This window comes from Falco punctatus (assembly GCF_963210335.1).
Source record: "Falco punctatus genome assembly, chromosome: 15".
Lineage (NCBI taxonomy): Eukaryota > Metazoa > Chordata > Aves > Falconiformes > Falconidae > Falco > Falco punctatus.
This window is the reverse complement of record NC_137595.1, coordinates 20,950,549-20,977,347: the sequence shown is the minus strand read 5'-3', so window position 1 is coordinate 20,977,347 and position 26,799 is coordinate 20,950,549. Positions and strand designations below refer to the sequence as shown.

At 39.6% G+C, this 26,799-nt stretch overlaps 1 long non-coding RNA gene across 1 annotated transcript in view; it reads left to right on the top strand.

Annotated features, from left to right (window-relative positions):
* The first annotated feature begins 18,867 nt into the window (after positions 1–18,867).
* The window catches only part of LOC308053759, a 46,495-nt gene continuing 38,563 nt past the window's right edge, over positions 18,868–26,799 (top strand). The window contains exon 1 of the long non-coding RNA XR_013923786.1: positions 18,868–26,771. This is a non-coding gene — a long non-coding RNA (uncharacterized lncRNA). The remainder of the gene's footprint in view (positions 26,772–26,799) is intronic.

Genomic DNA, 26,799 nt, shown 5'->3' with positions numbered 1-26,799 from the left:
TTTCTCATCTGTAAACTGTAGCTAACAGTGGATAACATCCTTTCAGGGCTTTTGGGCACTACAGATCCTATGCACATTTTAAAGAATATTCACCAAGTGACACAACCATGCAGGTGTTCTTAACAGTCCTATCAGTAATACTGGTTGCCAGCATCGATCGAGAAACTTGGTAATGTTCTTTATTAGAGATTTACCTATCAGAAATAATCTGTGTGGAAACACCTGGACTGCAAAATACAATCAAAGGCAATCAAAGGATTTGATTCACAAGTTTGCTGTTGATGTATCTGTAGAAATGAAAGAGCATGTTTGCTGCAGTTTCATTGCTATTGTTTTGTGATGTCTTCTCATGGGTAAGGAAAAAAACCACCAAACCCCAACAAAAATACCTCAAAGCCAACCAACCATACTGAAAAAACCAACACATGAAAATAAATCAGGTGCAATGAAACTGTTCTAAAATGCTAGAAAAGTTTAAAATTTTTTGACTAATTGCTAACATTTTTAGTTGGGCAATGTTCAGCTGTGATTTTACTGGGCAGCCTACATGCAAGTGATGACAGTACTGACTGCAGTAGCTGATTCTCGACATTTTCATGTATCATAAACAGCATTTTGCAATGTAAACATACATAACAGATAAGACAGAATCATTTCTCGTTCTAAATACAGATTTATGCATAAAACTCTTTGACGTGTGCTCTGCTCACACAGATAGGCATAGCCTGTCAAATCTAATCACTTAATTATAATTTGAAGTCTATTTAACTTAACAATGGGGCACTGTTTCCCACACTGACATCTGGGTTCAGCTTTTTTCAGGGTACCACTGCAATTCCAAGCTTCAGCCTGGTCCAATTGTCCTTCCATCATTTAAAACATTAAAATTTAAAATGACTGTGTCCTCTACGTATTAGGGAATTTTCTTGACTGGCTAATTTTAAAGTGATTTTAAATTTCTTCTCTCCATACGTTTGTTAAACATGTGGCTGGAAACCAAACCTTCATTACAAGTCCATCCTCAGCACTAAGAGTTCTTAAGTCACATACTGGCATGCACAACAGGTGAAGAGCAAATATCAAGTGCATGCCTTGGACCTTTGATATTAAACCCTGTATTTTTACCCAAAGAAACCCAGGTTACACTTACTCACAAATGAAATAAGTTGGTGAATGGAAGCCAGAAGATTAGCGTCCAGAATCTGAAACTTTAATGAATGAGAGGGACATTGAGAAGGCCACTAATGCACTTGCCTCATACAATGCAATTCAGCAGAACGAGAACTTATCAAAAAAATGTGCTACAAACCTAGTAGACAACAACCTTTTTCTTCCAACTGTTTTTACTGACAAGCATCTTTTATCCTGAATATAGACTTGGAAAAAAAAGCACTTGATTTGACTTTTTCCTTCATTGTTCAGTTAACAAGGTTGTTAGACACACGAGTGAACCTGTTCTAACAATTCAGGTTCTCTCTGTGGTGAGCAATAGCAATAATTCAGAATTTTTACGTTTTGCCTAGATAAATCTGAAATAATCTGCAGCTGGAATTGGCTACTGCAGATACGGGTTCATCATAGCTCCATCAAGAAGTGCTTCAGCAAGAAGGATGCAAGCATACCTAATACTATTCTCCCTTTAAAACCTCCTCAGTGTTTCCCTACAAACTGAACTGTCCTAACAGCATTCTAAAGGGGTAAATGACAGTAAAATTAAACTAAGGTTACAGCAGTGGTGGTTGTCATTGATTTTTCTCGCTGCACAGAACTGTCATTCAGTTCATTACATGGAGTCTCTGGCTTCGTGTGTTTGACAGCAAAACCAGAGCAGTGTGGGAATAAACGTGGATCTCCTTTGTCATATGCAGCACACTGAAAAGAATGGAGTTCCAGGTAAAGATTGTATTTTTAAAAAAAATACAAAGTATCAGAAACAAGTAATGGCAATTACCCCTGGTAATTTAGTAGATCTTAACTTCCTGATGTGTACAGCAGTAAAATGAATTTGGACAATTTCTGTGACTAGTCATAAGTCAAAAAACAAAGTCTGCGAACAGCTAGCTGCTAGGATTTCTCATTGGTCTTGTACAGGACACTCACAAGCATTATGCTGCCAAGATCTGAACACAGATCTTAGCCAAGGTCTACAGAAATTCAAAAAGTTAAGCTCAATGTCACTCTTTTGAAAGAATCTGGGCTCTGACCTGGGGTGCAAATTAACTTCAGCATACTCTTTACAAAGTGTTGACATGGAGACATTACTTAATTCTTGTACGGCAAGGGTGACTTGTATGGATCATTTAGGACTGTCAAAACAGACTATTGTGTGACTAAGGACTCGCTCCATGTCAGCTGTGCTTGCAGTACCAAATTCTCAGGGAGGAAACCACAAGCCTATTACAAGCCTATTGCTCATACATTTAGGGAGCAGGTCCAGTTAAAATCCTTTAACACAGAAATAATGGTCTTTTCAAGAAGAAAATATTTAATTGAAATATTGGAGGGAAAGGAAAAGGAAAAAAGGAGAGAAAAAAAAGAAAAGTGAGGGTGTTTTAACAGAATTATTTTAATTACAGTCTGTAGTAAACACACTGGTCAAAGAAAAGAACAACTAGCTATGCCAGTGCTCATGTAGGGGGTTATTTTCCTTTGCATTAATTTTGAAATTAAGCAGTTCATTTATCCGCATTTGGTCTCCACCCAGGAATAAAGTCCCCCTATATGGGTAAATCCAAGTATATTCTATTAGTTCTGCTGCTAATGTAAAAGCTCCTGACAGAGTGACCACATTCAGAACGGGATGGAGGGAACGGGCAGGTACTTAAGAGCAAATAGTAGAGTCAATATTGAAAACTTTTATACTTGTAAAGGACAGAAAAAGGTTCATTTAATTGTTTGCAGTTTGTCTATGAAAGGAAGACAGCTGTAAAGAAATGGCTTAACATACACAAATGTACTGCAGAAGACGAGGCGCTGCCACCACTGTTCCCTGTGGCTGGTGGGTGCTCAGTGCCAGAAGCTGCACAGCGCAGGTAGGAAGCTGCTCCCCCCTCCCATGGGGAGACACAACTCTCCTAACAGTTTCTAGGCAAACACATATGAGCAAAGGCTCATTTTGAAGTAAAGATAGCACATTTTTGCTTGAAGAGCTTACCGGATTTTAATATAAGAAAGAAGGTGCTTGGCGAAGTGACTGGAAGTGGCAGTGCACAGAACGGACTGAGAACTGGCCTGTTTTCTTTGCTGAACATCAGCAAAAAATTTAGATCTAAAAACTCCTCCTTTCCACTAAACCCAAAAAACTAGCTTTGGCCTAGGCCATGTTTCAGCGAGTAGGGGAAATAAATAAAGAAATAAATAAAAATTCTCACCGTTCAAGTGAAAAGGCAAAAAGCTGCAGCCTGTCATACACTGTTGGGGATGTGGCAGCCCTGTCTGCTTTGTCCCACCACCTCCGTGGGAGCCAGCAGCAATGACACCATGAACAACCCCATCAGAGCCTCCCATGAGCTGGTCCCCATCATACGAGTACCTCATACATTTTTAAAGCAGCATCACAAATTTGAGTCTGCCACAAAATTAACTGCTGGAATGAAATGCAAATTACATGGCATAAAACATATGAAAGAAATGTTTTTGTTCTGAAGGCTAAAGTTCTAAGAAAAGTTGTATCTGGCTCTTTGCTGGATCTCATGGTCTCACGAATCTCAAATCACTCGTGAGAGAAGGTCCCTGTTCCTGTTGGAGTAACTTTCCTCCCAGACCAATGACAAAGTTGGGAACGGGACTAAATTCCTGGCTCTCAATCCCTCAGTCTAACACAGAGACAGTCTGCCTTGGATATAGTCGATTCACAAACTAAAATACAGAGCCTAAGGCAAGGAAGTCAGGGCATAGCACAGCAGCAGTGGGTTGGTCCTTCTGAACAGAAGGTAAAGAATTCAAAAGGTTGCTTCCAGGAAGATAAGAAAAAAATAAGGCTGTGTATTTCAGCCCAGATATTATGGTGCAGTCTGGGAGAGACAGGAACCTGGCATCGTTCTTTGGAAGAAGTATAAAAAAACACTCTCACCACTCCAATGGAAAAGTATTTGCGCTAATGTTTACACTGGCATTTTTAGTTCTAGCATGGTTATTCTTCAAGAAAAAAAATAAACTTTATTTCAAAGTTTGTAACCCGGCTATAAACATCAACTACAAATGCAACTACATGATGAAGAATCACATGCTATCTAACAATAAAACCAGTTTAATTTATTTTTAGTATGAGAAAAATACTTATTTTTCTTATTTTCCCATGCTTTTTTTCCTTTGGTGCTTTTTTTCTCCTCCCTACCTTGTCTTTCTAGACTGTTTTTGTTTCCTAAAGAAAAATTACTAAAGCATTTGCGATCCACTTTCACCTTCATAAACCTCACTGAGAACCACATCAAACCCAACATTTTCCTTCAGAAAACAACAGCAACACACTTAAGCTGTGTATCTACTTCCGACTGACAATATTCCATGCATTACAGAAAAAAGGGAAATTATAAAAACATTAATTCCAACTTTCATATATTCATAAAAGCTCCTCCTTTGACAGAGGTACGTGGCAAAAAGAAGAGAAAGAAGTGTTTTCAGTCTTGGTTCAAGTAACTACCTCATTTTAGATATAGCTGATAAACCAGATTATAATGTTAGCCAGCTCCACTATCTTTGTGATGTTAACAGCAGTTATGATCATTAATACTTTTTTCCATCAAATGCAAGATAACAGCTCAATGACAAATTGAGATTTTAAAAAAAAAGGTGGAGGGGGTGAGGGGATATGAATTTAAAGTAACACCAAATGCCAGCATGTAAGTAGGTAATTCTCAGAAGAGCTCAGGTCCAAAAAGCAGTGGCAAAGGGAGACCTAACGTGAATATAGAAGACAGATATAGTTAGGCTGCGAATGAAACACAGCAAAAGTGACATAATGAAGATGTCTGCTTTAATGAAGGAATCTTTCAAGAAAATACTGCTGGATAAATACCTTTTAGAATGCTCCTCCGTTAAACCATGTAGCAAATACTGCCCATGATCCCAAACCAACTGCATATTTTGTCAACTCAGTCAACAGCCTTTGGGATGTGTAATATTTGAACACAGTTTTCTCACAGAGGTACCCTACTTAAAGAAGAGAGCGATTCTGGGAGAAAACTTAGCCTGCTAAGAAATATGAAGGAGTAGGTACGTTAGTGAGTACTACACTCGGATATGAAATCAGTTTAGCCATCTTGAAAGCTCCTGCCCTTCGTAGCCAAGATGTCTGTGAAAAGGAAAAACAGCAGGAAAAGTTCTTGACTAAAAGAAAAAAAGAGCCATAGAAACATGAAGCTTTGGTAATTTTGCTGACTTTGATACTGGGGAGCCTGTTACACCTGCACAAATGTCAGGGAGAAGAGGTTAACGATTGAAGCGTTTCTTCTGGGATTTATTGACTTTGGAGAGAAAAATCTGCCAGACTAGCTGGATGATGTGATGTTTTGGTTTTCCTCCCAGAAGATCCAGGCTGTTGATGATGCTTTGACAGTGGATTTAACTCAAACACAGCTCTGCTTTAAATCCTCCAAACAAGAAATTTCAGGGGCTTGAAATACCACTTGGCACACATGTATTCATCATACCCTGTGCAAGTCTGCAGAGGTCAAAATTCCCCTCTAGCTATAGTCAAAGAATATACAGACATTTACCAGAAACAATCTTATTTTGCTTATTGATTCAGATGTTTTTCTGGTTTTGTTATCCTTAAGATATCCAGCCCTATTGCATAGCTTAAATTACATCGATTAGTGACATGGGCCAATACTTCCTAATGGATAGAGCACAGATTAATCATAGTCTTCGTTTCCTGTCCTAAGACAAACTGAACATCATTTCTCTCGTGGGAACCTCTGTGTTCTCTACTATTATGTTGTCTATAAAGCATAGCTGGATGAAAATGAAAATTTTCTTCATGTTGCCTTTTAACAGAAATTTGACATTTCATTTCTGCACAGACTTAGTATCTAGTCTACACAAAATGGAGCTAACACCCAGATGTGGAGCTCAAAGTACCATCTACACAATTTTTTATAGGTGTTTATCCCAACTCTATTTTGCAACCTACAATGACAGAGACTCTCCTTAAGTAATCTACTCCAGTGAGTAACGATCAGCATTTTAGAAAGTCTTTAAAATTTCTAAATCTGGTATTCTCTTACCTGTTGTTTCTTGTTCTGTTTGCTTGCTTAGAGCAGTACATTCACTGCCTGCCTCTTATAAACACTTATACTGGTATTGCCTCCCCTCAGTCATTGCTTCTCTAGACTAGGCATCCCACAACACTTCAGCATTTCCTCACAAGTCATTGATTTCCAGATTTCTAATTTGTGTTCTTCTCAGGACTCTAGTTGGTCCCTATTTTTTGTGATAGATCTCTCTCAAATTTGGAGACAGTGCTCTGTCAAAGACCAATGTCCAGTACAGCAGTGAAATATCTCTGATGTGTATTAGACCACACTCCTGTTGATGGACCCAGTTAAACACGCTCCTTTCTTGCAATAGGCTAAGGATCATTTGATTTGCCCAAACCAGTCTTACGGCCATCCTTTCTGTCTTTGCTTCTTGCTTTGTTAGGGAACTGCAAGTTCTCCATCAGTCATGTCTTCCCTGAATTTGTTGCTCATGGAAGCTTAGCTATTCAAACAGAATTAACAAAAGTCTGGGTTTTCGAGATCTACTCTCTTAAGGTTTACTTTCTTACTCTCCTATTTATTGTAAAATCTCTTCATAATAACCTTTTTCTTCTCTCCATCTTCAAATGCTCTGTCAGTTCTTCCTAACATGTCACAGTCAAATCAAGAACTACAAATCAACTTCTAAGATTCAAGTCCACACAAGTAGTAAACATTTCGCTTGTTGCTTACAAATGGCCATATGCATCCACTCCTTGTTTTAGTGGTTAATGCCCCAATGGGCTGCATCCCTGCTGTCCCCTTCCTCCTCTTTTATCATCTTCAGCTGATGTACCTGCCTCTGGTCTAGATCTCAGAGCGAGGTGGCTCAGCCATGCTATGCTAACATTGATTTCAGCACCTGCCAGGTTCAGAAGTAGCATTAAGCCAGGCAGCTGCCTGGAAGCCGTTCTCCATCTCCAGCAGCCCAGAGGAGCTGCCCAGCTAGTCACCCATTTGCCAAACTGCATCTTCTTTTCACTCTTGGATATGGTATCAAAAAGAGCACTAGGACCAAAACTGGCCATTACACCTCATCCCCGCAGTCCCAATCACACATAACAGGTCTCCAGAGACCAAACCCCAAACTGGTGTCTATTTTTCATGCAGCTAATGGTAATTCTGCTAGTCTCTTGTGGCCGCAAAATGGTGTTCCACAAACCACAAGTGCATCAAAAAAGACTTTAGGACGTTTGTGAACTATGATGGCATTGACTGAGTTTCTTCGCTTTTGACAAGACCTCTGAAATCAAGAACAGGAGACCTACTGCCCAGTTTAGCCATCTCAACCATGACCAAAGTTTTCCGAACAGTATTGTTCTGTCTTTAGAAGGGGGATAGGGGAGAAAAAAGAAAAATCATTTCACTGTTCCTTTGCCTAGCTACACAGTATGAGCGTTACTGTATTTCTGTCTCGTTCCTCTGGAGTGGACTTAGCAACATCCTGAGATGCAAAAAGGGAAAACCAAATACATCATGTCACCTGTACCTCTCCACTGCTGCTAGATACCGAAAAATCTTCTGTGAGAGAGACAAGAGGGGCAGAGGTTCTGTTTGGCATGGCATTAGAGAGATAAACAAAAGGCAACACATACCAAAGTGCAGCTGAACAGCTCTTAAACTCATGGTTAGCCATTTAATCTGAAAACAGCTGGGATGGAAAATCTGATATTTCTTGGCAGACGGTGTAACATTTTCTTCTCGCTGGTGAAAAGTATGATCCCAAGGGTTTATAATTAGGCAATAATTAATCAGGCATACAAGCACCTCAGCAAATGACACAAAGCTTCAACATCTCTGAACATTCTTTCACTTCTTTCTGCTTTATCCAAAATACACTGTGAAAATCAAATGCCAGAGTTGAAGACCGAGAGGCTGCCAGGTGGGCTGAGGAAGTTCACAGCACCAGTCAACAATAACACTGCAAAATTGAGCATCTCTGCTCTACAGCTCATCCAGAGGGGGAAGATACACACACATACTATGGCTTAGCAAGATTTTGCAGTTTGAAGGAGGGTATGATAAGGACACATACACACACAGAGGCGCTCTGGTGGCTAAGGTTGAGCCCAGATTCAAATAGGACATCTTACTTCAAGATTCAATTTAGTCTATGATGAAGGGAGAGGTACCTGCATAGTCTGGACGTGAACCTTGCCAGAGATCAAAAGGGCCCAGAAGTTGATTAGTTATAGCTCCTGGAATGAGCTACAGTACATTGCATTGTGCTTGTGTCAAAAGATGACGTTCAAAAGCTAAATGGCAGTAATGGCTTTCTGTCATTGTCTGTTCCATCCCATTTTTCAGTACTTTCTCCGCACTTGAAAGACCACCGCAAACTAACGTGGTTGACACTGCCCGCATCCCATCAGCCTGCATAAAAGAAATGTTTTCTTTTAAGATTGCGCTGGTAAAAAAATATGCCTGTCAAATCAGCTCCAAAGTACAAAAGAGGATGAAGGGATAGACTGCAACTGCTATTGAAGATAATGAAAAAAGATAAAAAAAATGAAACTTCATCTTTTGACTTAAAGGTTGATCATTGCTTGGGATGGCAAAATACTCAAAACTATTCAAAAACCCTTCTCCCTTTGCTGGCACAGTGTCTCCATTTCACTTAGACTTTTCTCCTTTTCTAATAACATTTTCATGTTACCTTTTACGAGAGACACCCACAGACAGAGAAGGAGAGTGCAGATGGGATTAAAACCTCCATGGCTGCGTTGTACCGGTAATTTCCATGACTTCTATCTTCCATTGATCTGCAGTAAAAAAGAGCAGGCACGATGGGAATGGGCAGGCTGACAGCCAGACAGGTGGCCTAGGGTTACACTGCTTTCAAGTACAAAATCAAGAAAGGAGGCTTTGAAGATCTTCTTTAGCAATTGCTGTTTCTAACCATTAAATGCCTTTTGCCACCTCTCAGAGGTTTTGGTGATCTCTTCTGGTGACAGGCAGGTGACCTTTGATTTGCTTATAATTTTAGTGCTTTCCTTTATGGGGTGAGGACATGTAGCCTGAAATAAAGCAATTCCATTCTTGAGTCCTTAGGAGATTTGAAATCACAGAAAGATGGATTCATTATTTGGATTTCACCCTTTGCAAGGAAATTCTGTATTGCCATTTGCATCCCAAGAGAAGCACCTGGGAAACAGAAGCGACAAGAGATTGTGCTTGCTCTGATAACTGTATTTTCCAGCTCCAACACAGCCTGAAAGCAGGCTCTTAAATTAGTTGGCATCCAGCAAAAAATGGTTTAAGATTTCTTTACCTTGCTGGTAGTTTACCAGTGAAATATTGACAATTACAGACCTCTATCTTCAAGCTTCATGTCTGTAACTACCCATCTTAGTAATCGACTCTGATGCTGGTGAACTCTCACTCCTCCACTTGCAGCAGAAAGGGAAGAGAACACGGTCACCACAGCTGTCCCCGTTACATACTACGTGCCAGTGCAAAGGCAGTAGGAGAGACATCCCAGTGAAAGCTGTGACAACAGAAACCACTTACTGAAAAATCTTTTGGCCCATGTTAATGTGATAACTGCCTTCCAGCAAAGTGCAATGGAGGCAGAACGTCTCTGGAGGCAGAAATACCTATTGTAAAATACTGTGCCTATACAACAAGTGCAGCCCAGGGCACTGATAATGAGCTTCCCCTTTTGGCCTCTTGGACTATCATGTTCCAAACGAGACACAGAAATATCAGCTGTTGGGGTTTTCAGCTAAAACAAAGAAGTTTGAAGATTAAACTCTTCCTTCATCTACAGGTGTCACAGAGCAATTCAGCCAAAAGAAAGATTAGGCAAGACTTCTTGTAATGCCTTGATATCCCCCTCCCAACTTAAATAAACACTTAAACCACACCATTTCTTCACTAGTACTGCCTTCAGGAAGAAGAGATGTGTGTAACATACAAAGCTTTTTACAGACTGCATTAGAATATTTAAAGAAAATGCCTTCATGTTCATCTAAGTCCGGTGGCATAAGAACAGTGTTGCTAAAACTCATTGTCTTTGTCAAAACAGATACAAAAGTTGTAGTTCCATGCAGTCAAACCCCAGCACACTAGTTGTTTCACATTGCTGAAACATTACGTGCTGCAAAGGCATAGAAAATGCCTTTGCATTTACCATGAGTGAGCATGAACCGGCAATAACCATACTCCCAAACAAGTAGATGACTAATTTGACTGGTGTCAAAATCTTGTTTTTATACTAAGCATTTCATTCCAACACTCACAAATGACTACAGTGCCACTGAAACAGAACCACTTTTGTGGCAGACAGTGGCAACTAAAAACACATCATACAACGTCTGAGGGAAGTCAAATGTTGGCAAAGATAACGTTGTCAAAACTCCACTTCTGTGAAAATTGCTCTGGGAGTTTTCAAGTGCATTTCAAGTACATGCAAGTATTCTCAATTTATGTAGTTTCAACTACATAAAGCAGAGACAAGACCTGAAGATTGTATTTTTAATTTTCTTCTTCATTCCTCATCCTAACAAACCACTCTTTCCTTAGAATAAACTGAATAATACTCAATTTGTACATCGCCTGCTCCAATTCACTGTTAAGACCAGCTGCTATACATAAAGCTGATGAGGAACTAAAAGTATTTTCTAAAAAGTTGCTTAACTGCTGGCAGGATTTGACCCAGGGAGAGGTAGAAATAGTAAAGTTGTTCTTCGTTCACTGGTGTGAATATATAAGGCAGGAGTGCTGAAAAAGCTGTGCGCAATCACCATTTTGGAAAAAGCTCTGACATAACTCAATAGAAACTGCACACTCAAATACATATATAAATGAAAAAATACAATCTTGCCATTTGAAAATTAATCTAAGTATATAGTTATTCTATAGCCTGAATCTGGAAAGAGACTTATGAAACAAACAGTGAATTGGCTGAAAGGTGCATCTTTAAAGTAAAGGTGGAGGGAGGGTCAGGATAACAAAACAAAGTGGTTTGACTTTTTATTGTCAAACAATTTTGCTTTGAGCTTGACAAAAAAGATAAGGTCACTTACGAATAAGCAAAATTTACTGTAAGTTTATTGCAAAACAACTTGAGATGCCCAAGAATTCCTCAATTCTCCTATTCAACCATTCCACCCACTGCACTCAGTGGAGTCAAATCTAGTCTATCAAGGAGCACATCTGTGGCTAATAGTAAACAATTCTTATTTTAGCTAGAAAAAAACCTGTCAACAAAGCCTTTTGGAGAATATGGAAAAGAGGAATGAATACTCACCAAGTAAAAATCTTAAGACCTTTCTAATATGAGTTCTGTTGGAACAAGTAACATTGAATAATTATCTCTACGTGGTCACAAAAAAGCACAAACAAAAACCAAACAGACTCCAGGAAACAAGATCACTAGTTTTCCATATGCTATATGTGTTGGTATTGTACTCGGGCTGCTTCTTTTTACAGCTGCTAACACTTTGCAGAAGGGCTGTGACTTCTGACTCTGAGCTATTGCCTTCCTGCTCCACACACACGGGCTCTGGGGGCAGTAAGCCTGAGCAGGACAAAAAGCTATCTCCAAAAATGTTTCTTCAGGGAAATTGGTATCTGCTAAAAATATCAAAATATAAACAACATTTAAAGCCATTATAATGTGCCTCTTGGAGCTTCTGTGTTAGCCAGTTTCACCAAATTGCCAAGAAATGCTGTTCAGATCCGGCCCAAGCAGTGACGCAGCACACAGTGCCCCATCCCGTGCTTGTGGCAGTTTCAGAGTGCAGCGGGCTGCCTCCTGCACTGGCTTATGGTGACAGAAATCCAGTAATGCCAGCGGAATTCTTCTTCATTTGCACCCATCTAAACAAGCCAAACCAGGCTTTATACTGAGACATACGGTTAAAGCTAATTTGCCACTTTTTAGGGTGGGATCACCCCTTCTGCAGTTTTGTTGACTACCTCAAAGAATTGTTAGAACTGGAAAAGTCAAGTTCCCTAATGCAAAATGAGGTGCTGCCAGCAGTCTTTTTTTTTTTTTCCTTTCCATAAAATCAAGTATATTTTTAAATTTTGAATGGCACATATGCAGGTTACAGTAGACACTCAGAGACCTGACAATCATAAGAAGCACGTCCCCACACCATTTGCAGGCTTTCTAATGACAAAGCTGCAGCCAAGGATTTTGACAAGAGCCTGCACATAAGCCAACAGCAAAAATGAAGGTGACAGTTATGGAATAAATAGAAATTTGTGTCTAAAAACCCAAGGAGAGAAAATTCTATCTAAATACAATTTCTAACTAGTTCAAGACTTAATTACAGACACACTAGACTAGGAATTAAATGCTGGTGGCTAAAAGGTGTGTTTTCTGTAGCTAACAATCAAGAAGTTTTCAGTGTAAATCAAGGTATAGCTACTTATTTGCAGAAAATAACTCCTATAAAGGAAGACGTAAGAATTACGTCACAAGTTGACACAGTAAACCCACAAAACAACAGAAACAGAGATGATAGCAACAGATACACAGATTCACTCAAAACAGTGAAAAAGTAACCATAAAACAACACAATGGAAAAAAGTTGAGATTTGTAAGAATTAAAAATCTTGGTATTGGAAATAAAAGAACTGCGAAAACACACTAGAACGTTGGTAATTTTGAAGGTTTCCTTGTATGATGGGAGTTCAGTTAAAAGATAACTAAATTCATGGCAACAATACTTAAGCATTGTACTGGATTTATATAATATTATTATTAAACTAGAGAGATTTCTTTGAAAATGTAAAAGTTAAAATTTTACAAGTAATAGAGTCTATATTTCCTGTTGAATTTCTCTGCTGCCCCTCCCAGGAGTTAATTATTTCTTGTGACTAGTCAAACAGGAAGTAAAGTCCTATAAATATATATATATTTACATGTAAACGTTAGCTGTTTGCTGAATCTTACACAAATGAACTTACGGTGTCTTGAAAATTGTTTTATCTCTTAATAAGGAATAAGTTGATAGGAGAAGAAATCCAGACAAAATTCTCAGAAAAGGTGAAACAGCTGTTTTAAAGATTGAATACCAGTATGACCTCAGAACCAAATCTCTGATACATGCATCAGAAATTTCTCTAGAAATAATGATTTATATACCTGGTAAATAGAACACTAGACTATTTCCCTTCTCACCAGGTTTGCTGGTAGGGTTATCAGTTCTATAATACCATTCACCACCAATTTCCTTCTTTATGCTTCTATTTATTTCAGTAACTTAAGCAGAGAAACAGCGAGTACATTTTTATGAGCCAGTTAGGCACACGATCATATGCATCAGCAAAATTAACAGCAACATCTCCACTGGACACAATAATTTGTAAAAGATGTATGAAGATTATGGTGCTCATTCTTACACCTGTAAGTATGTTCTTAACCAGAAAACAGGGATCTACAGCAAATGAATATGAAGCTCACCGTAATTCTAAACATTGCCTAAGTTAGTCATACCTATGAGAAATCGACAACAGTAACTGAGGAGCAGTATAATCCATGATCTGAAACCTCAGTTCCAAGGCCTTTCGGTAAGCATGTTTTTCTGGAATATCCCCTTAGAAATGTTTTCTTTAAGTTTGTTAAAACAAGTGAGGCCTGCCCACCCTCTTATGTCTTGTTTGATTGGTTTCTTTCCAAGTATGACATGATCCCGGTCCATATGGTTTAAATTAGGGTGAGGCGCTTTGCAGTGCTGTGACCAAAAAAAAGAGTAAGTCATAACAAAGCCAACCAACTGCATTAACATGTTTAGCAAGACCACAGTTATGATTGCTTAATTCTGTAGTCCAGAGCCACGTGAAACGCAGCCATGGATCAGGCACAGCAATGGCTAATGCAAGTTTTTCCTCCCCCATCTCAGCACCATCCAGGATATTCCTTTGCTGCCGTTGATGGTACCATTTGCCTCCCCAATAACTTAAATGCCAATTTACACTCAGATTTGGTAAACATCTTTGATGCTGCCTCTTAGTCAGTGAAACACCAAATGGTCTGGCAAGACCTAAAGGTGTTTAGGCACTTCTGTACACACTACCTCAGCTTTCATGTCTCAGGGTCTGAAATCATGAAGTTACTGATACCTTTTACAGATGTCTCCAAATTCAACAAACTGAAATCAAGAAGCATCACAGCTTTGACAGTGTCTATAGAGCAGCACAGAAATTAGTACATCCAGTGAATTCAATATTGTCTCAAGACATTAGCAATAGCAATTACAGAATAATTTGAAAACCTGTTAACAGAATGAAAGAAACACTGGCCCCCCAGTATCCAAAGACCCCAGGTCCCCAAACGCAACAGCCATGGGCTGAATTCTCATGGAAGCCTATGGCAAACCTGAACTGGAAGGGCATGGGAACATTCTCCAAAAGCATGTCTTCTCTGAGCGTGGCTTCACAGAAAAGCAGATATTTCTCTGCAACGTCTACACTGTCGTCATATTAGTAAGTATCTGAGAGGGACAGCACATCGTCCTCAGATTGATTTGGGAGTCTTTAGAATAACTGAACATAAGTACCAGCACTTGTGCTGCGCAGGAAGCTCGTGGGAAGCTCGCTGCTGGCAGGTTCTGCCTGGGTACAGTCTGCTGGCTACGAACTTCCCAGGCAGCAAGGTGCCTAGTAAAAGCAGGCCAGACTAAAGAGGAACTACAAGCTGATCAGTGGCCTTGACTTCTTGTTTACTCCTTTGTAACACAAACCTAGCTGTTGTTCTTTACTATTCCACCTGCCATGTTAAGGTGGCTGGTGGCTGTCGGCTATTCTTCCACACCTGATCCCTGTCCTGCTTGCTTTCTGCTAGAATGGCCGGATCAAATTTATACCAGCTTCTCTCCGTGCGTTGTTCTCTCTGCTGTATGGATTTCCTGGTTTCCTAACCTCCAGGCAACATTCACAATGTTTCTGGGAAATCACAGAGGTGCAAACATCAATATCTTTGGCTCCTAGTGGTTGCTCTCCTTGCTTAACTTATGTACCTCCCAGTCTTTCACCAGATGTCCTATCTTTCATTTTTTTGCCTTTACAGATCATCATCAGGCATTTCCATGAAATTGTACTGCAACAGCAATGGCATTTATAGCGGTTTGAATGAGCACAACAGAGTAACTGAAAACACAGTCACTAGACAGCTCAGCAACTTGTCAATAGGTTTAACCACATCACAGACCCAGACTCTGTTTTTACACTGCCAGCGAAACTACGTGTGACTTTTCTAAGAGGCCAGATACAAGCACTGGAATGGATCTTTACAGCTTGGCATTGCTGCTGCCCTCTGAGGAAGAACAGTATGATGAGGTGGGAGAACAGCACCACAGCCTCTTTCGGTCTAATGGATAAAAAATGTAGGCAAACTATTTTTAGATGAAAGCATGAAAGCATTCTGCTTGAATTAAACTCAGAACCAACTTGAAAAAGCAAGAACAGATGCAAAAATACTTTTAGTAGAAAAATATGTTTAAAATTCTCTAAAAAGAGTTTGGAAGATGCACTTCCTTGAAGACTTACACGAAGTTTAAAAATGAGCTGACAACCACCACACTCTAACCACCAAACACTCTTTGAGGCTGTCTGCACTCCCACAGGAGTTTTGAGAATGCTTTGTATGAGCACAGTGATGGCATGAAGCAGCATTCGCGTAAATGAAGATAGCAACCACTTGTTGGCAAACTAAAGTAGATCGGTGCAGAGAAGGGATAGTCACAGCAAGAGGTTTTTCAAGAGTGGTCACCTAAAAAAGCTCATCCTCCTTTTACATACTTTTAATTATCTTTTGTCAGCTACAGACCTTCCTTTCTATAGATATTCCTAGGTTTTATTCAGGATAAAGGTCTTAAAACCTGAAGCTGGGCAGCAGAGCAGAAAGGGGAGGGCTGGAAGGAAGCCAGCCTGTGATTTCTTCCAGAGGTTCCAGTCCAAACCAATCGGTTGTGCCAGAGATTATCCGCTCCTGACATGTTAGCACTGTTTTGATGCCTCAAAGTTTTAGCTTGGCTTAACTTTGAGATAAAACTTCTATTTAAAGAAAAATAAAAGATGCCTGCATTACACTCTGCAGAAACAAAGGCTGATAAACTGTATAATGTGAGTTTAAAGTACTTAACTGTTAGGTGTATTACTCACCCATAGATACTTTGTTTAAATAATGCTATTTTTTGTTTAGCTCAGAAAATGTAAGAGTACTACTAGCTCCTCCCATGCAAGATTATTCTCATGGAAAATATGCTTGCAGAGGTGTTTTTAGGAAAAAAAACCCAGTAGCAGTCTGAACATATCAGGTTCATCTCCAAGTCATTCAAAGTTACACTTACAGGAGCACTGACACCAGATCATGCACTACCAGATCACCTAACAGCATCATTTGATCTGGATCAGGTGAGGGCACGTGATCACATTTCCCTAAAATTAGCCAGAACCTCCAAAGTGGAGTTGATGCCAGCTTTACATGGCTTCCTGCCAGCAGCAGGGCAACTGGCAGCTTCGGACCCAGCATAAAAGCACACACCACAGAGAAAACCTGAACCAGAATAAAGTCCATCAGTAGAAATGTAATCTACCTAGGTACTCCAAAAAACATCTCGGTGAATTTATACTAGCAGAATACTTTTTTCTTACCAGGTATTAGGAATCTTAAAAACAGACTTACTGTATTTTTAAGCTATGTCACAAGTGCAAAGTAGAAGGACCAAACTGATAAACATCTATTTTGGTGTTTGGCACTAGCTGGGAAAAAAAAAACCAGCAGGAATAGAAATACAGCTTAGCAGAGAAAAGCTATAATAAAGGAGAGCTTCACACCACAAAGCAGTGCTCCTCACATCCACAGGATTCCTGGAAAGAGGACAATCTATTAAGCCAGAGGGAATTACACTCTATATAATGAGGCCAGTTGTGCTTATTTTACACACTACTGAGTGTGTAAAATTTAGTCTGAGTTAAGAAGTGTTAGCAGCAACACAGGCTGTTTGACAAATACAGCTGATGCAGAAAACTCCCACTTGAGACAGGCTGCTGCAGCCAGGTCAGGGGCCGTTTTCCTTCCCTCCCCCTGGACTTTTCACTCACAACCTCATTTGCAAGCAAACAGGAGTTCTTATGCTGGGGCAATGAACATTCACTGGGAAAGTGAGAGAAATTATCCTTATTATTGAAGCAAAAGGAATTTTTTTGACAGCTGGAATTTAATCATGAAAGTACTGGGAAAGCATAATACATACCATTTTGTTCTTATGTCCTTCCCTAGCACTGCCTTTTGGCCCCTGGACAGCGTCTGAGATACTAAGGTCACTCCTGTTCTAATGAAATATATATATTTTATATATATAGCCCCAGGATAAAAGCGACAGCATCTCTACAGGCAGGAATCTGGTTCATCTGTCTCACAGAAAGGAATACTGTTCAATCACTTTAGTGTCACTTAACCACGTTTTGGAGTGCTGGCTTGTTACACGCTGGTTCTTTCATTTAAATGGATGGCTGGTGCGTCACAACCAGGAGTTCAGCTTACAGAGAGCAGCCTCATGCAGCGAGATGGACAGAAGTAGGTTATAGGCAAAACAGCTTAAAGCTCTCGACTCTGGCTGGAGAGCTCATGAAAATAGCCTGTATTTTCTTCTAGTGAGTTTTGAATTAAAGTTTTGCTTTCTTTTTTCTTTCCTTAAATCTGTTTTCAATAACTATGGAGCTAAAAAATATGAAGACAATTATAGCTGTCTGTGCAAAACAGAAATGCCAGACCTCACATTTCCCAACTGACCTTTCATCAGATGAAAATTCCCACAGCAACCTTCTCCAATCACAGAGTTGGGAATTAGGAAAACTTGCAAAATGGCATTCTGTCCAATAACTTTGTTCACGTTGCAGATGCACAGGTGGGTGTTAGTATGATTTACATAGGAGGAATAACATTAAAGTAGTAAAAAAGTAACCAAACTTTAAAAGCTGTTCTATAAAAAAGCCTACTTAGAACAATCGGAGAAGAGCCTTGCTGAGGTACTGGTTGTGAAATCTGGTATGCTGGCTACAGGAAAATGAATGACAGAAGCTGCTGAGAAAGTCCAAGATAAAATGAAAACAGTGTATTTTTACAACATAGCTTCCCTGGCCCCTTCCATTCATTCTGAAGTGCTGCACTGAAAGTCACCTGCAAGGAGAACATCTCTAAGAATGAACAAGGGAAAAGGCTATCCTTGACTAACATTGTGATAGGAGGGTTGGCTTGGGTCAATTTAAAAAAAGAGAGAGAGAAAGCCACACAAAATCTCAATCTAGCTGGAAGCAGCCTAATACTGGTTACCATAAAAAGCATCTTAAAAATAAATTCTTTCTTTTTCCCAAAGTACTCTGTTAACAGCTAGATGTACAAATACAACGTAGTTCGTGTGCAGAGGGAATAGAGCACAGAGGAATGCACATATATATTTTCTATTGGCTTGGGAAGAGATTTGGTGACTCCCAAGTTGTTATTTCACACCCAACTACAAACTGCACTCAGCCCCAGGTCTGTCACTCCTGTTTAGCTTTCCCACGTGTATACAGGTTTCACTCCTTAAACTGCTCCAGCCAGGAATCAAACATTCCCTTCCCCCTAGAGCACATTCAAGCACCCAGAACAGTCATTCCCTTCCCCCTAGAGCACATTCAAGCACCCAGAACAGTTCAGATATGTCCTTCACCATCTCGTGCTCACTCACACATCAAGCAACTGAACTGGCCGACAGCTCACTTCAGTGTCCTGAAGGCTGCTGAAAATACCTGAATATCACTCACACAGAATCATTTAGGTTGGAAAAAACTTTATGATCACTGAGTCCAACCACTACTAACCTAGCGCTGCCAAGTCCAGCACCAGAGCATGTCCCTAAGAGCCACATCCACGCGGGCATGCTGGAGGGAGCTGAGCCCTCCGCACCATCCTCAGTTTTCATATTGCTCATACCGTGCCCCAGCCTGGCCAGGGAGACTGGGGAGCCCTTTATAGGAAACTCAGAAGTAGTTTCACCCCTATAGTCATCACAATATCTGTTATTCATTGATTCTTTATGAGAGAACTGTTTTATTACTAAGTCTTTTTCTTGTTGTAACAGATTCTCAGCTGCTACAAACTGACATAACTTCACTGATGTAACAGCAGCTGTAATGATTTACAGCTGAGCATTGGGCCCACTTTTTAAGGACAATGCTTCCTGACTTCCTCTAGGAATTAGTCTTCAGATACAGAAGCCTTTTTCCTATTCAGTGTATAAGAAATGAAGAGCTGTCAGGTTCCACGTATCTACAGCAGTGCAGCCTGGAGGGCTGGGGGCTTCCCCCGTGCGTCCTGCTCCATGCCCATACCCGAGCTGTCCTGCAGTGACTGCTGGGCTGCAACACGGCTGTGACATCTGTCACAGACAGATCTCCTTAACATTCCAGCAACAAATGTAGGTAGCTTTGACCTTTCCACACGCAGTTATGTGGTTTTGATGCTCCTAAATTTTTGATTAAAAATAGCATACATAAACTGGATGTGTATTGTTCTGCCTGTAAAATGCAGATGCTGCTCTCAGAATTACCATTTCTTTTATGGAAATGTTTGGCTTTCATTTCATCATTGCTTGTGATGGAAGGGTTGTTCATGAATTTGCCTTAAGTAGTTAAAAGATAAGATTTATTCCAACAAAATGAGCCAGATCTAAGAAGAAGTGGATTAGGTTAGATAAAGTAAGAATAAATAAAATACAAAAGTTAATTCCTTTCATTCTCTCTCTAAAAGCAAGAATACAGGTGAAGACGTGGGGTTTTTTCTTAATTTCAGATTTTGCATAAGCTTATCCAGTCATTATGTTTCCAAGGCCAGAAAATCACATTTTAATTATTAATTCTTACTCTTTATTTGTTTACATATTGTCTAAATAGTATTTTCATAGCATCTACAAAGTATTTTTATACAACAGAGCAGGAAGATAAAGTAAGGTGCATATTGGATTTGAAGGAAGAAATATTAAAATACTAATTCCCCATTATCAGTTTTGCCCACCACACTCTCAAAGTTCCCAGCAACACTTTGTAACACTTCCCAGCCTGTTTTCAGGTAAATCAGAAGCTTAGGAAGGTTCCAAAACCAGAATGTAAAATCCAGACTTCAAGTGAAATAACTAGAGCTGCCCAAGACTGTACTTTATGTCTTTCCAATTGATTTTGGTTAATCACATAACTAAAGGTAATCCACTGAAATCAAATAGAGCATTTGTCCAGATCTGTTACCTGAAAATAACGAAACCAAAATGGAGCTTTTACTTCTCCACTTAGTAATCAAACTTTCTGCTCACAATTTCTTAATGTGATTTCCAGTGAAAAAAAATTCATTTTTCAAACATGGCTTTCAACAAAGTGTCGAGTTCTGGAAAGATTTTGCTGTTACAGTTCAGCCAAAATGTTTTGGCTGACAAATGAGCTGGTGACGTTTTTGCAAGACTGACAAAATTTTTAAATTCCTACCATTTTCTAACAATTGCGGTGAAAACTTTTACAATTTTTCAGCAAACAGATTTTAATTGTTTAATGACTCATACAGCTCGTATGAGGATTCCTTGGGGAAAATAGCCACAGTGGGAGTCAGCTGATGCCCTCCTTGACATTCTTGACATTTAGTATTACCCATCTTCATGCTTACAAGTGTGTGATAGCTGGTTCTAAACCTAGAGCATACTATATATATAGAGAGAGAGAGAGCAACTATAGAGGGAAAAATATAACTTTTTTCCCGTGTTATATTTTTATCCAGAAGTCTCAAAGCATTTACAAGCTCTTTCACCCACATGATGATTTTCCTCATCACTGCAATACCAAGCACGACTGGGGCTTGACTGACTCCGATAAACCCTGTATAGCAGCGTATTAGTGCAAAGGAAACCAGTTCTTCTGAGTCCTCTGTTGCAGGTCTTTCAGCATAAAATGGATAAAACAGGCCACTAAGGCCTTTGACTCATATTTTTTTTTTTTGGTACAGGAAAACTGTAAATTCTATTTGCTCCTAGGTGAAATACTGTGATAGATGTCATTCCAGCAGGTTTTCTGAAGCCCATAAACCAGTTATCCAACACTACTCATGGCCTACATTAGAAACAATCATGGCAGAAGAATAACCATTCTCAAACATAACACACTCGCCCACTTGTATACTGCTCTTTACATTAGACAGTGCAAATATACAACCAAAATAAAAGGTGGTAGAGGATGGAGATAAAACCAAATAAGGGCCTTAACATCTGAATGGGGTTCTGAATGCTCAGCCGTCCCTGTGCCAAAAGTACATGTCTTAATAACCACATGGCTGTGATTTATTATCAGTGTATGGCCACATTTTGAAAAAAAATCCCGGGGGGTCTGTAAATTGCAGATGTAACCACAGATTAATGCTCATAATCCCCGGTAAAAACTCTGTAATAACACTTCTATAGCCTACAGAAATTCCCCCACTAATATTCCTAATCCTTTCCCATTGGACTTTATGATACTTCTGTGATTTTCAGGCAGTCCAGCAGTGACTAAACAATATTTATGATTTAACTCTGCTAGTTTTAATTTCCAGACTACAGGGTTTTTTAAAATTTTAAGTTACACGCACAAACATAAATACTACCTCCTATACATCCAGGAAATGACCAGAAAGAAAAAAAAAAAGGTAAGAAAAAAAGAAGACGCTTGTGTGTCCTTTATTGCCTCTCCTACCATTGCATATCCACTTAGAAACTTGCATTTCTGGTCAGACACTTGAAAACAGACCTGGGAGCATTAGTGGCCTTCCACTGCTGCTACTCTAACATCACACCTTCAACTCCATACTTACAAAGAGCACATGGTGGTCAGGACAAATGGAAGGTAGGGCCTTCTATTTTTTCCCCTTCTCATTACATCATATTTAGTCCTATTCTTTCTTCTTAGACTGAAAAGCTGCCAGTTTTCAAGTGTCCCTCATTAACTTTTAAAACCTAAGCTCTGCTAAAGAAGAGTTGTTAGTTTTTTCCTGGCACTGCCTGAAATTGCAATACCCATATAAAAGCATTAAATCCTAATAGTTACTCAATGCAAACCAGGAAATACTGCTTAATGTGAGATGTGAAATCAAATATTTGTCCACAGTAGGTTCTAACATGCAGGAATTTTAGCTGTAGGTGATTATGTATGCTTTTGGAAAGATAAACGATCAAGCTGTTTCAAAAGAAAATCACCTTTTAAAAGTCAAAGCATAGGAAAAGAGATAGTAAATAAATAACATTTCTGCACATCTTAAAGGAGAGGATTTGCTTATACAGATATGCAGAGGTGACCTTCTGGCTTTTTTAGTCAAGTGAACCATGATATCCCCATGTCCAGCCCACACCATACACTGCAATCTGCAACAAAATCATTCAAATCACACTTTATACTATGGGGAATGGTTCTAAGATTTATCTCTGAGAACTGTGTGTCTTTCCTCCTGGCCCTACCTCTATGTACTTAAAAACTGGCAAAACCCAGAAAAGGTTCAGAAACCAGAAGCTGCCCTGTAAGACTCCTAGATGGTTCTGTGATTCTGACTGTCGTAGGTAGACTCCCTGTGCTCAAGGGCTTTACGACTGGAAAAAGGTCCAAGATCCTGAAGAAAAATCTTGGCTGCAAGGCAGCCAGGGGAGGAACAAGTCTCATACCAGACACAGGCTGAACTAAGGGGTTTACAGTAACGATGGCTGGCAAACATGGGGTTGAAAATACCTCAAAGGTGAACCCTAAATAGCTGTATAAACAGAAACAGAATGGCATAAACTTAAACCTGCCCCTCCAGAAATCCCTCGAGTGGACTGCACATCATCAGTTTGACATCTCTACTCTCATACGCCATCAGGATTCTAGGATTTGATTAACAATTGTTTGGGGGATCAAAGTGAAAGATGCCAAGTCAAATATACTTAAAACTTATTTTGACATAATGTAAGACAAAAAGATCCTAAAAATTTCCACCAGAAAAAAACTGCTTATTTGCTCCTCCTTTCAGAGTGGATTTACAGCCACATAAGCTCAGACTTTTGATATATATGTATTTGTAGTTTCCGTGTAATAAGAACATAAAATCCCAACATGAAGGTTTGTAACCTGCTTGTTTTGAAGGTGTCAAAGTGCAATAATGTGTTTAAAGTTTCCAGGAATGATGTGGTTTTCAGAATCTTCACTTCCATTTACTGTTTTCTCATAGCTCTGCTGAGCTAGAGAACAAATAAAAGCAAATTTCTATTGTACAGATATTCCGTTAGTAGCACAATAATGTTTTTTCTATATTTGGAGGGAAAGAACAAAAGAAAAAAAAGACTGCCTTCAGGGCAACTGTGACTACAGTCTGCACTTAGTTACATCACAGTAACTCAGCTGATTTAAAGGGGATTATTCAGGATTTACACCATTGTAATGGAGCAGAGTATTAAAATTTCAATTTCTACTTTAGTCCTGATGAAACAGGATGGAGGGTAGAGCTGGAGCTAGGGCAGGGTGTTAGTTCAGTGCAATGAAACTTCCACTGGGGCTTTGTACCATTATACTCAGCATACAGTTCATCTCTTGAATTTAGAAGATCTCACCATTATAAGCAAATGGAAGGTGATCTTGCTCCGACTCACCAGCATGATATATACTAACTCAGTGAACAGCCCTGATTTCATAATAAAACTATGTGATTAAAGGAGAAGCTGTCAGATTGGTTAAATTCTGTGAATGTGATTATTTTTTGTTTTGGAAGCTGAAAAATAAACAGGCTGTATTGTTTACTTTTATTGAATTTCATGTTAAGTATTCCTTAGCACTATTTATGGGATAAACTGTAACAATACCACAGGCAAATGGTATTTGCATAATTTGTCTTTAGGCAGCTGAACTCAGCTCTGGTACAAAGCGCTGTGGCTCAGTGTCCAAGCCTCAGATCTTATTTTGTCATAGACCTGTCCAGACAGCAGATGATAGTCAAGGTTTACAAATATACTACCTCTGTCTTCTGTCTCTGCACTAAATTAATTGGTTTTAAAAGCAGAGAGAGAAAATATTAAGTAACATATACAAAGTGTTTTTAAATGCAGAAAAAATTTGGTTTGGTGGGTTTTGTGTGGGGTTTTTTTTGTTCATTTTTGGGTTTTTTTTTGTCTTTTTTTCGGAGGCATGGATTCAGCAGATCCAAGAGCTAGTTGTGAGCTAAACTTCAGATGGATGCATTTACCTCTTTTTTAAATTCAAGCTGTTGAACTCACACTTTGTGAGAAGCAGCCTGGCAGTATGTATTTACTGGACCAATTTTCACACAACCAGAGCACAACAAGGAGACACACCACCACTCTCAAACCCCCATGTTCAAGGCTTGAGTTACAGTTAAATTTTGCCAAACATTCCTGAACTCAAGTCCTACAATTTGGCCCATCTGAACTCATTTCATGAAGACTAAAGGTTTCTCTACACCATCAGCTTATACAGGCTGGTATAAGGTATTTATAAGGCATTAGGCTAGTCTCGCTTTCCTACCTCATGGAACACAGAAAGCAAGCAGCATAAACATCAGCAGAAAAAGTGGTGTTTTCAAATTAAAGGTCTTGCCATCAGCTTTTTAAGAAACTGTACCTCATTAGAGTCAACCACCGCCACTCCTTGTGCTTGTAAATGTCAGCATACGTACATGCATCTCCTGGATAACTACTGTGCTGGTCATGAAAATAACTTCTGGAGCTATGATGCTTTTCTTCAGTTAGAAGGCAGCTGTTAAAATGCGCAGCCAAAGAATGATCGTGATGAAAGGTAGTTACCCACCTTCCACCCAGTCACGAATAACGTCAAGAGAGACTTGCAAAGGATATATTGAAAAACAAACTTTTAAAAATCCAGGAATTTGTGATGCTGTTGAACGAAGCCACAGAGATATTTTGTATCAATAGAACTTCAAACCTTCCTAGATGTACTGAACCTCATAGAAAATGAGCTCTAGCACCCGATTTTTACTTTCAAAAAGGTAATGTATCTTTTCCTTCATTTCCTCCTTAAATTGATTCTCTTTCCTTCCTTTCACTAAAGTGGCAAACTGCCAAAATTCCAGTAGTCCTAGATCAATATTCTACAACCAGTTCCCTGGGAGTGATGTCCTTAAGCAGGAGAAGGAAGGATATCTTCTAGATGCTAACAGCTGCTTTCACAGTGCTTTCACTTCGAAGCTAGGCTCCTGAAGCCTGTAGCACCAAAGCCTTCTAAGTCAGTCAGATCCAAAGACACTCTTCTGAGCACCTGCCAATGTGAAGATGTGTCCTTAAGTTCAGGAAAACACTGGGGATATTTAAGAAAGTGGGACGTAAGCTGAATGTCTCAAAATACCTCCTACACCACTTACTCCTCACACTTCTCCCCATGATGCCTGCTATATAAGGGAGGCAGGAAGATTCATGAGCACACAGACAGAAACTTGGAATTGCAAGAAAACACAGGATGTTCTTGGAGAATTACCTTGGGTTTAGTTCTGTGGCACAGTCCATAGCAGCACAGATGAAACAGCAAGTTCTGCACAACACCGGCCTTTCAAACACTGTTTGCAACGTAGAAATAGATCCCAAACAGTTACATGACTTGCTACCCTGTGCTTAGAGTTGCACACACGTGTGCATACACACACACTTAATATTAACATATTTTATTTCTGGAAAGTTGCTTGAGAAGCTGAGTGCCTAGCTGGGTGTGCTGGCAGAATGTGAACCACATGATCATTAGGCTTGGAAGAAATCTCAGCTGGGCCAACCCAATCCATCATTCTGCTTCATGGATGAAGTGATCTCACTATCGCTAAACTAGCCCCAAAAGACAGGTGTCAAGCTTAGCTTTGAAGATCTCAACTGATGGGGGACTGGTCATCTCCTTTGGAACCTTACTGCATCGACTAACTCTTCTTAGACAGTTTTTTTCCCAAGTCGTCTCTGTTCTGGCCTTATTGCCTAATGAAAATAATTGGTCCCTGTCCTCTTCGTAATGGTACTTAAATATGTTTGCAGACGCTTACGTTTCCCAACAGTTTTCTTTTGGTCTAGACTGAGCATGACCCTTGAATTTTCCACAGAGATCTGAATGGTTGATGATCTCCCAGGGGCTGAGACTGGTGCCTGGCCATGGCAGGTAACACAGCTGTTAGGAGGACTACTATGTGTTTGAATAAGCCACCAACATAATTCTGTCACTCACAGAAACAGGTTCAAACATTCCTCTCTTTCACCACATTATGGTGAAATTTCAGTTTCTCCAGACCCACAATCATAGCTTATTTATTGCTGCTTTGCCTTTTGAAGCTGTCTGCTTTTAAGGAGAAGTAGATTTGGTTCTGCTCTAATATGTGGGCTAGAATGTTCTCTACTGCGGCTGTGTGCAAGGAGCTAGTCCAGCATCCATGTTTAAAAAGGAGTTTTAACAATTAAAGAGAGAAACTTCAGGAGAAATACACTTAATAAAAGACCTGAAAGAGCCTGATCTATTCAGTTTATCACAGAAAAAAACAACCATATAAGAAACAATGTGAACACAGTGTTTCAGAATTACTTCT